The sequence below is a fragment of the Kogia breviceps genome, chromosome 7, assembly GCF_026419965.1.
Source record: "Kogia breviceps isolate mKogBre1 chromosome 7, mKogBre1 haplotype 1, whole genome shotgun sequence".
Taxonomy (NCBI): Eukaryota; Metazoa; Chordata; class Mammalia; order Artiodactyla; family Physeteridae; genus Kogia; species Kogia breviceps.
The window spans coordinates 75,286,452-75,299,731 of record NC_081316.1 but is presented as its reverse complement, the minus strand read 5'-3'; the positions used below and the strand labels follow the sequence as shown (position 1 = coordinate 75,299,731).

Genomic DNA, 13,280 nt, shown 5'->3' with positions numbered 1-13,280 from the left:
TCTGGGGAAAATGAACCTTCTGATGTCATTCTCTGTCTTCCTTCAGTCTCCTATTGGTCTTCCCACTGACAACACCCAAAGGGAGGAGCCACTGGAGCATCTGCCCAGGCCAGCCTCCCAGCTACAGAACAGGAAGAAGGATGGAGAGCAGATTTGAAGGTCAAGCTGAAGATGTTCAGCACGTGAGCCAATTCCGGCCAATTGAGAGTCTGTCCTGGGACTTTTAATGAGACAGTTGAGTAATACATATTCTCCATCTGCTGGGATTTCTGTGGAAAGTAAGTTTGGAGCTACTGGTGGTCATCTTGTCATCTCTCTGAAGAGAGGAAAGCAGAGCAAAGAGATGGGGACGAATTCCTAACGACATTTAAGCACTTGGATCCAGTTACACTTGAAGACTACCCTCAGAATTTTCAGCTAGGAGCCAATAAATTCCCTTTGCTTCAGCCAATCAGGTTTCTGTCACTTGCATCTGAAAGAGGCCTAAGGAATGCATGGTGTGCACAGTTCAGCATACTGCAGAACTCAACTCATGGAGCCATCAAGATGATCTCCTGCCACCCGAAGCAGTGGCTCCTAACCCATTCATTTCACTAAATGTGGGCTCCCTGTTCTGTGTGGGTGCCAGCCCCTGTCTTTCCATAACCATATTCAGCTGCAGCCTGTTTCTAGGTAGTTCTAATCATGAGAGCCAGGTATCAATGGCCCAGCGGCATCATTAAGCAACATCTGGAATTTTATGAATTTGATGTGTTTGGGTCTCACACAGGATTAACCCAAGGAGGAATACACTGAGACACATAGTTATCAAACTGACAAAAATAAAGAGAAAGAGAAAATATGAAAAAAAAATACAAAGAAATCCCTATAAGGTTATCAGCTGATTTTTCAGCAGAAACTCTGCATGCCAGAAGGGAGTGGCATGATATATTTAAAGTGATGAAAGGGAAGAACCTACAACCAAGAATACTCTACACAGCATGGCTCTCTTTCAGATTTGACAGAGAAATAAAAAGCTTTACAGATAAGCAAAAGCTAAGAGAATTCGGCACCACCAAACCAGCTTTACAACAAATGCTAAAGGGACTTCTCAAGGTGGAAAAGAAAAGGTTACGACTAGAAACAAGAAAATAACGAAATGGGAAAGCTCACCAGTAAAGGCAAATATGCAGTAAACATAGGAAATCACCCCCACACAAATATGATATCAAAACCAGTAATCGGGAGAGGAGGAGAGTACAAATGCAGGATATTGGAAATGCATTTGAAATTAAGAGATCAGCAACTTAAAACAATCATGTATATATATAGACTGCTACATCAAAACCTCATGGCAACCACAAACCAAAAATCTATAATAGATATACACACAAGAAAGAAAAAGGAATCCAAACACAACACTAAAGACAGTTATCAAATCAATGTGTTTGGGAGAGACAATGTTTCAAAATATGAAGGAAAAATAGTGAAGGAAAAAAGGCTAGAGTGAATATATTCTGCAGTTAGATATTTAATGGAGATATTAAAATGTAGGCAAAGTTGGTAAATGTTGGGGCAGATCACATAATTCCATGGGATAGCTATTTTTTTTTTTTTTTTTGCTGTTCGTGGGCTTCTCACTGTCGTGGCCTCTCCCGTTGCAGAGCACAGGCTCCAGACGCGCAGGCTCAGCAGCCGTGGCTCATGGGCCTAGCCGCTCTGTGGCATGTGGGATCTTCCCGGACCGGGGCACGAACCCGTGTCCCCTGCATCGGCAGGCGGACTCTCAACCACTGCACCACCAGGGAAGTCCGGGAGAGCTATTTTAACATAAGGATAGGCTCAGTCCATGTGCTCAGGTTCAGTAATACTTGTCCTGAGAGATACTTAGCCTCAAAGGACATTTGATAAGTCCTTGGTCAGCATCTTAGTAGGTGGTGGATCCTCTATTTATAGGGAGCCCTCTCCTTGGAGTGTGTATGTGTGTGTATAAAACAAAGTCACCTATAATATTATGTTTTTCACCAGCAAGAAAGCAAAGGGAAAGAGTTTGTGGGCAGAGGGCCAGGAGGGTTCAGTCCTCTTCAGAGCAGCCCTGCAGCTCACCCTTCCCCCATGCTCCCATCTCTAGCATTCCCACCAACCATACTGAGCAGGGGGTGAAAATCCCATCTGTAATTTCAGGGCTGGGGGGAAGGGCTGGAGGACAGTGTGGCAGAGCAGACAGAGCGTAAGTTTGGACCCAGTTTCTTCCATTCATTAACTGTGCGACCTTGGATTAATCCCTTTGAGTTCCTGCTTCATCCTTTGTAAAATGGGGATAATAATATCTTCCTCAGAGCATGGCTGTGAGGATTAAATGAGATCAAGTGAACAAAGCTTCTAATGTACTGCTTGGTGAATGTTTTCGTAAATGGCCAAAACAACATTAATGACAACAAAATTGGACAGGCCGGATTGCAGCACATCAAAGTTTCAGTTTGAAGCCAGCATAATGGCTGACACTTGACAGCATATACTAGTTCCTTTCTCTGTCTTCCTGCTTCCCTGACCTCCACCCCATGCCTGCTGGAAACAACAAGGAAACTATTTATGATTTAATGTTAAATCAAAAGATACATACAGAATTGTGTCTATACTATGCCACACTATGGCACAGGCTTGTATACATAGGAGGGGCACCATTGGGGGTCGCCCAGCTGCTTCATTTTTGTCATCTTTACACACGGGGTTTATGTTCAGATGGGGGAAATTCTCTAAGCTTTTACAACTTAGTTTATTTTTTGACCAGGTGTGAGTATTTATTACACATAAACCTTATCAAGGCCAGTAGAGAGGGCACTGAAAAATGAAAACAGTTTGATTCTTTGGAGAAATAGGAATTGTGCATTTCAACTCCTGTTGATGGGAAACATAAACATTAGTGATAATTTAAATTGGAATTATGGAATGATCCTCTGTCCTTGTTTTACTTTGCTAAGGAAAAATGAATGATTGGATGTAAAGTATTTAGAATAAGTCCTGACATAGAGTAATCGATAAATGTGAGCTTGTAGCATCAACATTTATGACATGAGAGGCACCATTCCTGCATGAATAAACTTATAGAATCCTCACAACAATGTGGTGAGGGAGGGACTATTAGTATCCCAATTTTGGAGGTGGGAAAACAGGCACAGAGAAGTTAAATCACTTGTCTGGGGTCACATCACCAGTAGGTGGCAGAGCTGGAGTCACCCTGGGGCCCAGGCACCAGAGTCTTGCTCCTCAACATTCCACCCATGTGAACAGTCATTTAGCAAAGCTGCTCCCTGTGGAGCTCATGGAAAAGAAAACCGAGGGGCTGGCAGACCTTTTAGGGGAAGATGGTCTTTGGGTCCCTGGGCCTCTAGGGAAGGGGATGATGAAGGCGGGAGAGGAGGAAGAGGTGAGCAGGGGCTGGTTCTGGCCCTGGTTTCTGCACCTTCTGGAGGGGAGGAAATGGAGGGTTTGGGAGTGGTGGAACCCTGGGTGGACTCATTTGTTCTTTGGTGGAGGGGGCGGGAGGGACAGACACGTCCCTAAAGTCAGACATGGGATCTGGCAGATGAGGAAAAGGGACTGAACCATACGGGGCCACTCTTAACTTCCAGAGTCTTACGCCCAGAAGGCTGTCTGAGATATCATCTGGAGCAACGTACCCGCCCAACCCCACCTCCACCCCCATGTGCACAATGTAGAGAGCAGGACACGTGGGCCTGAGATGGCAAGTGCCTTGTCTTCTACTGCCCCATTAGGCCTCTATCAGTAACCCTCAATCCGTAGACGGAAATGTTTCCAGACAGAGGAGACAGAGGTGAAGCTCTCCCCAGTCTCTGTGCCCTGTCTGGGCTCCGCTTGAGGCAGCGTTTCCCTCTCCTCTCAGACCCCCACTCCCACTGAGACCCTTCCCCACTCTGATCTCAATGAGATAGTGGGTAGTGGGTAGGGGCGGGTGGGCCTGGTGTAACCCAGGCCAGGCCAGGATGAAATCAGACGCTGAGGCCAGGAAAGAGCTGTCCTGGGTGAGGGATGGACTCCAGGGATCAGGACCTAAGTTGGGGCCAGAAGCCAGAGGCATGATTGGGGAGCTCCCACAGGTGCTGGAATTGGAGGGCAAAGCAAGGCCGAGGAGTCAGAAGCAGGCAGGGACCTTAGGAAAAAATCCTGACCCTCTGCCTTTCCCGGGAGCCATCCCAGCTGAGGGGGTACCCAGAGGCTGGCGCTGAATCATGGCTCCCCACCTGAGACCAAGAGAGAAGCCAGCACTGCAGAAGCAAGTTGAGTCAGAAACATGTGAGAAGCTGTGGTCTAAAAAGGGAAATCCAAAGGGTCATCAAAGTGAAGGGGCCAGAAGCAGCTATGGCAGCTGGGCTAGGGAGCCAGGAATCTGAGTACCAGGGAGGTGAGAACAAAAATAGTATGTCCAGGGTAAACAGGATTGGCTTAGAACAGGTGCTGCTGGTAGCTCGCTCTGGTGGGCCAGCTGGGCATGGTGGGAGTGTGGGCTGCTAAATTTAAAGTGCCAGAACGGACACCAGTGTCCAGGAGACCCTGAACCCATCTCAGCCTGAGAGCCTCTTATAATAGCTCAGCCTGGGTCTGAGATGTTCTAGGCACAGTTTGCCCTGGACCTGGAGCTGGCAGACCAGTATGGGTCTCTGGGGCAGAGGAAGGCAGCCTTGGAGATAAGGACAAATCTTGACAGGCTGGACCCTCAGCACCCTGGGGCCTGCACGCTTAGGCCTGCATGAGAATGTAGGGCTGCGGGAAAGAGTGGCTGATGAGTCACAAGTCCCAGATGTGGAGCAGATGCTATGGGCAGCTCTGGACTGCTTGTCAGTGGATCTGACCACGCCTGGACCAGCTGTCAGGCTCAGGCCACTGGTCCCGTTCCTAGAACAGAGAGCCTAAGAACTTTCTCCTCTGTGAGTGTTCCCGCTTTGAAACGTTTCGAAGCCCCACTCGGGTGAGCAAGTGTATTCTCAGAGCCAGGCTTTACAAGTTGATTTTATGACGCATCTAGGCAGAAGGCGAAACGCCCCAGTCATTAACTCACTTCCCCTTGTGGATGAATTCCGCAATGAGTCGTTCATCTGAGCTGTGGAACAAACTTCTCCAACACACACAGACCTGTCTGTTAGTGTACATTTGGCTGCTCAGATAAATCCTTGGCACCTCACAGGATGTCCCTGGTTCACCTCTGAGACCACGTGCTTTCTCCTGCAGGCAACTTTGCCGGCTGCTTCCTGGAACAGGCCGGGACACAGGGATGATGTTCTGTGGATAAGGCTGTGCTGTGTCAGGCGAGGCCCAGAACACACATCTGGATGCTTAACCCCTAGCATACCATGGCAGCCAGATGGCTTAATCCATCCTCTGCTTGTGTCTCTCCTTTTGTTATTTTATTATTATTTTTATTTTTCAGTTCACTCTTTCTTTTTAAAATTGAAGTATAGTTGATTTACAACACCATGTTAGTTTCAGGTGCACAGCAAAAGGTTCAGTTATATATATATATATATTTTTTTTTTTCAGATTCTTTTCCGTTATTTTATTACAAGATATTGAATACAGTTCCTCGTGCTATAGAGTTCATCTATTTTATATATAATAGTGTGTATCTGTTAATCCCATACTCCGAGTTTATCCCTCCCCCCTGTTTCCCCTTTGGTAACCATAAGTTTGTTTTCTATGTCTGTGAGTCTGTTTCTGTTTTGTAAATAAATTCATTTGTATTATTTTTTAGATTTCACATACAGGTGATATCATATATTATTTGTCTTTCTCTGACACTTCACTCAGTATGATATTCTCTAGGTCCATCCATGTTGCTGCAAATGGCAATATTTCATGTCCTTTTAAATCCTAACTTAATGGTCACTGGTTTTAGGCTACTTCTGTTGTTTTCAAATAGGGCTCTGACCATGTCTCCGAAGGAGGGTCCCCGAAGCAAACGCGGCAGGCTGGCTGCCAAGGCTGTGGCAGAAGGAGAGGCAGCGCTGGAAATAAACACAGGGTGTTTGCTTACAGATTCTTCTCCACAACGTCATGGGTGAGTCAGATGATTTCTCACCCCACATTCTGTTTTTACCCACTTTCCTACTCAGAGGCGGGGTGGGAGGATTAGATAAAGCTTAAAATATATCCGCCAGCTATCTCCTTTTGTCTTTTGGGTTTTAATGCAGAATCGGGATTCTTTCATTCTTTGATGGAGTCAGGAATTATTTTTGACTTTCTCACTTGCATTCTGTTTTTATTCACACTTGGTTGCAGAAAGAGCAGTAGGTAGTGACTCAAGAGACTTCAATCAAGTCTCTTATCTGAACATTACTCACTGGGATGTGGGGCAAGTCAGTCCGCCTCCCTGAGCTTCAGTTCCCTTGTTGGCAACGTGGGGTGTCAGTTCCCCCAGGAAGCTGTGAGCATCCCTTGGGCAGGGCCAGGTCCCCATCTCTGTAACCCTGGAATCTAAACCCCTGCCCTTCATCCTTTACCTCCCAGCTTGTTATGACAGCAAGTTAGATCACTCCTGGAAGTGCTTGGAAAACGAAAATCCTGCATTCCTGAGAGCGATAATTATGACTATACACCATGTTAAAAAAAAAAAAAAGTTTCTCTTCAGCCCTCAGCATCTCAGGCAAATCACTTCACTTTGGCCTCCTGAGTCCGGACCAACCCCATAACTCCATTTCTAGCACCTTCAGATAATTTTTGTTTTGTTTTAAGACTGATCTGTAATTTCTTTTATTTGTATTGTGGTGAAATAGACATAACATAAAATTTACCATTGTAACCATTTTTAGGTGTGGAGTTCAGTGGCATTAAGTATATTCACACTGTTGTACAGCCATCATCATCATTCACCTCCAGAACTTTTTTCATCTTCCCAAACTGAAACTCATTAAGCAATATCTCTTTTCCCCTCCCCAGCCCCTGGCAACCACCATTCTCCTTTCTGTCTCTATGAGTCGACTACTCTAGGGGCTTGCTACAAGTGGACTCAGACAATATTTGTCCTTTCGTGTCTGACTTCTTTCACTTAGCATAATGTCCTCCAGGTTCTTTCACGTCTGCTTCTTTTCAGAGAGATAAAATTTTCAGAAACTTTTAAGCAATAGATTAAAAAAAAAACCCAACATTTTCTCCTAGAAACTACGGTCAATTAGGAGGGAAAGGCTAAATGGACATACCCACTTCTTTGTTTGTGTGGTTTGTAGCTGTAAAGTTACTTTCTTAAATAAGGAAGAAAATACATTGTGTATCTGTATCTGAGTCTCAGCTGGGGAAGAGCTGAGAGGCCAGCATCTGGCATGTGTTGCTGGGCAATGTCCTTCCTTCCAAGTGTTAATTTATACCTGATGATTCACCTGGGGAGGGAAGAATCCCTTAGAAAGAACACTTAAACCATGTCCACTAAAGGGCTTCAGGCATATGGTGTCACAGCTGATAGTTTGTGGGGTTCTGACTGAAGCCATGTTTCAGGAAGGCAATTTGACCCTTTGAGGAAGAATTCACTGAAAGGGAAAAATGCAGGCTGACATGGTGAGCTGGATCCAGCAGTGGGGCCTAAGCACCTGAGGAGAGCAGCTTCGAGACCCCTGAGTACCCTGGAAGGAGGTGACAGATGTGAAAATTAGAAGACCTGTTTGACTAAACTCTGTAATGCTTTGGGACCCAAAGCAAACCTGCTGGGGGAAGTTACAGCAGGATGTTCCCCATGACGAACAGAGAAGCACATCATGGCCTTCAGTGGCTCAGCAATCTGGGGTCAGAGAGAGGGTCTCCATCCAGCTCAGCAGAGTTAGTGCAGTGACAGTAGTGGGCTAGGTCTGTGATGATGTGATACAGGCAGGAATCCCAGATGTCGGGCCTGGTGGAGGGCATGTTAGCAGCTGTGTTTTGCATGGACAGAGGCCTGCAGCGTGTGGGGAGGCTGAGCTGATTCATGTTCATATTCAAGCCCTCTTAGAGACTCTGGAAAGTCCTGGGGAAAACTTTGTAAGACACTGCAATTCTTGACTGACTGGATGGGGGTCCAGGCCAATGGATTCAGATATTAACGTGAATGTAACCCTAGCTGTACCTCCTGGCTGGTGAGGCTCAGGAACCTTCAGGTTACATATGTTTTGATTTGTTAACAACATAATGATGATGCGGTTTATTCCAACAAATTATCAATTTAATAATCTCATTTAATTTAAAATGTTTTGTTTCCAGCAGAGCTACAAATTGCTGATACGGACAGACTACGCCTCTTAACTTTTGGCTCATTTATGAAACAGGGACTTTGGGAACAGATGAAATCATCATTATTATAGTCTGCTTTTTGGATTTAGTCACATTTTCAGAAAACAAAAAGACATTGAGAAAACAGGAGGCAAACAAGTCTTGAAACCTATGGAATATAGTTTTTCTATGTGGAAGTTTGTCAAATCATTCTCCACTTCTGAGTGGCCACACCATCAGTGGTTTCTGCTTCTTCCAATGTTCCATTCATCATTGTCCTAGACCGCTGGGATCTGGAGGGTGCTTGCTCAGAAGTGACAGATTTTTTTTTTTTTTGAGCCATTTTATGCTAGTTTCCTTCAGGAATGTGTTTGGGGATTTCTACATGTCATGTGGGTGGGTTTTCACAACTCTTGATCCCAAGAAAAATTCTCCAAATGGTTCCATTCAGTCCTACACAAGTACAGGCACTAGAGGGTAGGACCTATTAAATCCCCATCCTCCCCTCGGTGGGGTTTATAAGTGTCCTGAGCCATTGAAAACAGGATCTTTCTCATTAAATAGGTCTCTTGGACTAATAAAATATCAAGGCATGGGTGGGCATTGTCCCTGTTGGACCATGAATAGCTTCACAGAGGCAACTCCTGGTAGGATGCTCTCCCTTGGGGACAATGAGTGCAGCAAAAGTGGCTCATTGGCACAGGCAACAAGTTTTGATTTGAATTTCTCTAATAATTAGTGATGTTGAGCAGCTTTTCATGTGCTTCTTGGCCATCTGTATGTCTTCTTTGGAAAAATGTCTATTTAGGTCATCTTCCCATTTTTGGATTGGGTTGTTTGTTTTTTTAATATTGAGCTGTATGAGCTGTTTATATATTCTGGAGATTAATCCTTTGTTCACTGATTCATTTGCAAATATTTTCTCCCAATCTGAGGGTTGTCTTTTCATCTTGTTTGTAGTTTCCTTTGCTGTGCAAAAGCCTTTAAGTTTCATTAGGTCCCATTTATTTATTTTTGTTTTTATTTCCATTTCTCTAGGAGGTGGATTAAAAAAGATCTTGCTGTGATTTATGTCAAAGAGTGTTCTTCCTATGTTTTCCTCTAGGGTTTTACAGTGCCTGGTCTTATATTTAGGTCTCTAATCCATTTTGAGTGTATTTTTGTGTATGGTGTTAGGGAGTGTTCTAATTTCATTCTTTTACATGTAGCTGTCCAGTTTTTCCAGCACCAATTATTGAAGAGACTGCCTTTTCTCAATTGTATATCCTTGCCTCCTTTGTCATAGATCAGTTGACCATATGTGCATGGGTTTATCTCTGGGCTTTCTATCCTGTTCCATTGATCTATATTTCTGTTTGTGTGTCAGTACCATATCGTCTTGATTACTGTAGCTTTGTAGTATAGTCTGAAGTCAGGGAGTCTGGTTCCTTCAGCTCTATTTTTTTCCCCTCAAAACCACTTTGGCTATTCAGGGTCTTTTGTGTCTCCATAAAAATGTTAAGATTTTTTGTTCTAGTTCTGTAAAAAATGCCATTGGTAATTTGATAGGGATTGCATTGAATCTGTAGATTGCTTTGGGTAGTATAGTCATTTTCACAATCTTGATTCTTCCAATCCAAGAACATGGTATATCTCTCCATCTGCTGGTATCATCTCTAATTCCTTTCATCAGTGTCTATAGTTTTCTGCATACAGGTCTTTTGTCTCCCTAGGTTTTTTTTTTTTCTTTTTTTTTTTTGCGTTACGCGGGCCTCTCACTGTTGTGACCTCTCCCATTGCGGAGCACAGGCTCCAGATGCACAGGCTCAGTGGCCATGGCTCACAGACCCAGCCGCTCCGCGGCATGTGGGATCTTCCCGGACCGGGGCACAAACCTGTGTCCCCTGCATCAGCAGGCAGACTCTCAACCACTGCGCCACCAGGGAAGCCCTATTCCTAGGTATTTAATTCTCTTTTTTGCAATGGTAAATGGGAGTGTTTCCTGAATTTCTCTTTCAGATTTTTCATCATTAGTGTATAGGAATGCAAGATATTTCTGTGCATTAATTTTGTATCCTGCAACATTACCAAATTCATTGGTTAGCTCTAGTAGTTTTCTGGTGGCATCTTTAGGATTTTCTATGTATAGTATCATGTCATCTGCAAACAGTGATAGTTTTACTTCTTCTTTTCCAATTTGTATTCCCTTTATTTCTTTTCCTTCTCTGATTACCATGGCTAGGACTTCCAAAACTATGTTTAATAATAGTGGTGAGAGTGGACATCCTTGTCTTGTTCCTGATCTTAGAGGAAATTCATTCAGTTTTTCACCATTGAGAATGATGCTTGCTGTGGGTTTGTCGTATATGGCCTTTATTATGTTGCGGTAGGTTTCCTCTATGCCCACTCTCTGGAGAGTTTTTATCATAAATGGGTGTTGAATTTTGTCAAAAGCTTTTTCTGCATCTATTGAGATGATCATATGGTTTTTCTGCTTCAGTTTGTTAATATGGTGTATCACACTGATTGATTTGCATATATTGAAGAATCCTTGCATCCCTGGGATAAATCCCACTTGATCATGGTGTATGATCCTTTTAATGTGTTGTTGGATTCTGTTTGCTGGTATTTTGTTCAGGATTTTTGCATCTATATTCATCAGTGATATTGGTCTGTAATTTTCTTTTTTTGTAGTACCTTTGTCTGGTTTTGTTATTAGGGTGATGGTGGCCTCATAGAATGAGTTTGGGAGTGTTTCTTCCTCTGCAATTTTTTGGAAGAGTTTGAGAAGGATGAGTGTTAGCTCTTCTCTAAATGTTTGATAGAATTCACCTGTGAAGCCATCTGGTCCTGGACTTTTGTTTGTTGGAAGATTTTTAATCACAGTTTCAATTTCATTCCTTGTGATTGGTCTATTCATATTTTCTATTTCTTCCTGGTTCAGTCTTGGGAGGTTATACTTTTCTAAGAATTTGTCCATTTCTTCCAGGTTGTCCATTTTATTGGCATAGAGTTGCTTGTAGTAGTCTCTTAGGATCCTTTGTATTTCTGCAGTGTCTGTTTAACTTCTCCTTTTTCATTTCTAATTTTATTGATTTGAGTCCTCTCTCTCTTTTTCTTGATGAGTCTGTCTAATGGTTTATCAATTTTGTTTATCTTCTCAAAGAACGAGCTTTTAGTTTTATTGATCTTTGCTATTATTTTCTCTGTTTCTATTTCATTTATTTCTGCTCTTATCTTTATGATTTCTTTCCTTCTACTAACTTTTGGTTTTGTTTGTTCTTCTTTCTCTAGTTCCTTTAGGTGTAAGGTTAGATTGTTTATTTGAGATGTTTGTTGTTTCTTGAGATAGGATTGTATCGCTATAAACTTCCCTCTTAGAACTGCTTTTATTGAACCCCATAGGTTTTGTATCCTTGTGTTTTCATTGTAATTTGTCTCTAGGTATTTTCTGATTTCCTCTTTGATTTCTTCAGTGATCTCTTGGTTATTTAGTAACATGTTGTTTAGCCTCCATGTGTTTGTGTTTTTTACATTTTTTCCCCTGTAATTCGTTTCTAGTCTCATAGTGTTGTGGTCAGAAAAGATGCTTGATATGATTTCAATTTTCTTAAATTTACTGAGGCTTGATTTGTGACCCAAGATGTGATCTATCCTGGAGAATGTTCCATGCGCACCTGAGAAGAAAGTGTAATCTGCTGTTTTTGGATGGAATGTCATATACGTATCAATTAAATGTATCTGGTCTATTGTGTCATTTAAAGCTTGTGTTTCCTTATTAATTTTCTGTTTGGATGATCTGTCCATTGGTGTTAGTGAGGTGTTAAAGTCCCCCACTATTTATTGTGTTACTGTCGATTTCCTCTTTTAGAGCTGTTAGCAGTTGCCTTATGTATTGAGGTGTTCCTATGTTGGATGCATATATATTTATAATTGTTATATCTTCTTCTTGGATTGATCCCTTGATCATTATGTAGTGTCCTCCCTTGTCTCTTGAAACATTCTTTATTTTAAAGTCTATTTTATCTGATATGAGTATTGCTACTCCAGCTTTCTTCTGACTTCCATTTGCACGGAATATTTTTTTCCATCCCCTCACTTTCAGTCTGTATGTGTCCCTAGGTCTGAAGTGGGTCTCTTGTAGACAGCATATATATGGGTCTTGTTTTTGTATCCATTCAGGAAGCCTGTGTCTTTTGGTTGGAGCATTTAATCCATTCACGTTTAAGGTAATTATCTATATGTATGTTCCTATGACCATTTTCTTAATTGTTTTGGGTTTGTTTTTGTAGGTCCTTTTCTTCTCTTGTGTTTCCCACTTAGAGAAGTTCCTTTAACATTTGTTGTAGAGATGGTTTGGTGGTGCTGAATTCTCTTAGCTTTTGCTTGTCTGTAAAGCTTTTGATTTCTCCATCAAATCTGAATGAGATCCTTGCTGGGTAGAGTAATCTTGGTTGTAGGTTCTACCCTCTCATCACTTTAAATATCTCATGCCACTCCCTTCTGAATTGTAGAGTTTCTGCCAAGAAATCAGCTGTTAACCTTATGGGAGTTCCCTTGTATGTTATTTGTCGTTTTTCCCTTGCTGCTTTCTATAATTTTTCTTTGTCTTTAATTTTTGCCAATTTGATTACTATGTGTCTCAGCATGTTTCTCCTTGGGTTGATCCTGTATGGGACTCTCTGTGCTTCCTGGACTTGGGTGGCTATTTCCTTTCCCATGTTAGGGAAGTTTTCGACTATCATCTCTTCAAATATTTTCTCGGGTCCTTTCTCTCTCTCTTCTCCTTCTGGGGCCCCTATAATGAGAATGTTGTTGCATTTAATGTTGTCCCAGAGGTCTCTTAGGCTGTCTTCATTTCTTTTCATTCTTTTTTCTTTATTCTGTTCTGCAGCAGTGAATTCCACTATTTTGTCTTCCAGGTCACTTATCCGTTCTTCTACCTCAGTTATTCTGCTACTGATTCCTTCTAGTGTAGTTTTCATTTCAGTTATTGTATTGTTCATCTCTGTTTGTTTGTTCTTTAATTCTTCTAGGTCTTTGTTAAACATTTCTTGCATCTTCTCAATCTTTAC

The 13,280-nt window shown here is 42.5% G+C and overlaps 1 long non-coding RNA gene across 1 annotated transcript in view; it reads left to right on the top strand.

The window, feature by feature from the left end:
• Positions 1–294, top strand: part of LOC136794511 (uncharacterized) — a 44,935-nt gene extending 44,641 nt beyond the window's left edge. The window contains exon 3 of the long non-coding RNA XR_010841417.1: positions 47–294. This is a non-coding gene — a long non-coding RNA (uncharacterized lncRNA). The remainder of the gene's footprint in view (positions 1–46) is intronic.
• The last annotated feature ends 12,986 nt before the right edge of the window (positions 295–13,280 follow it).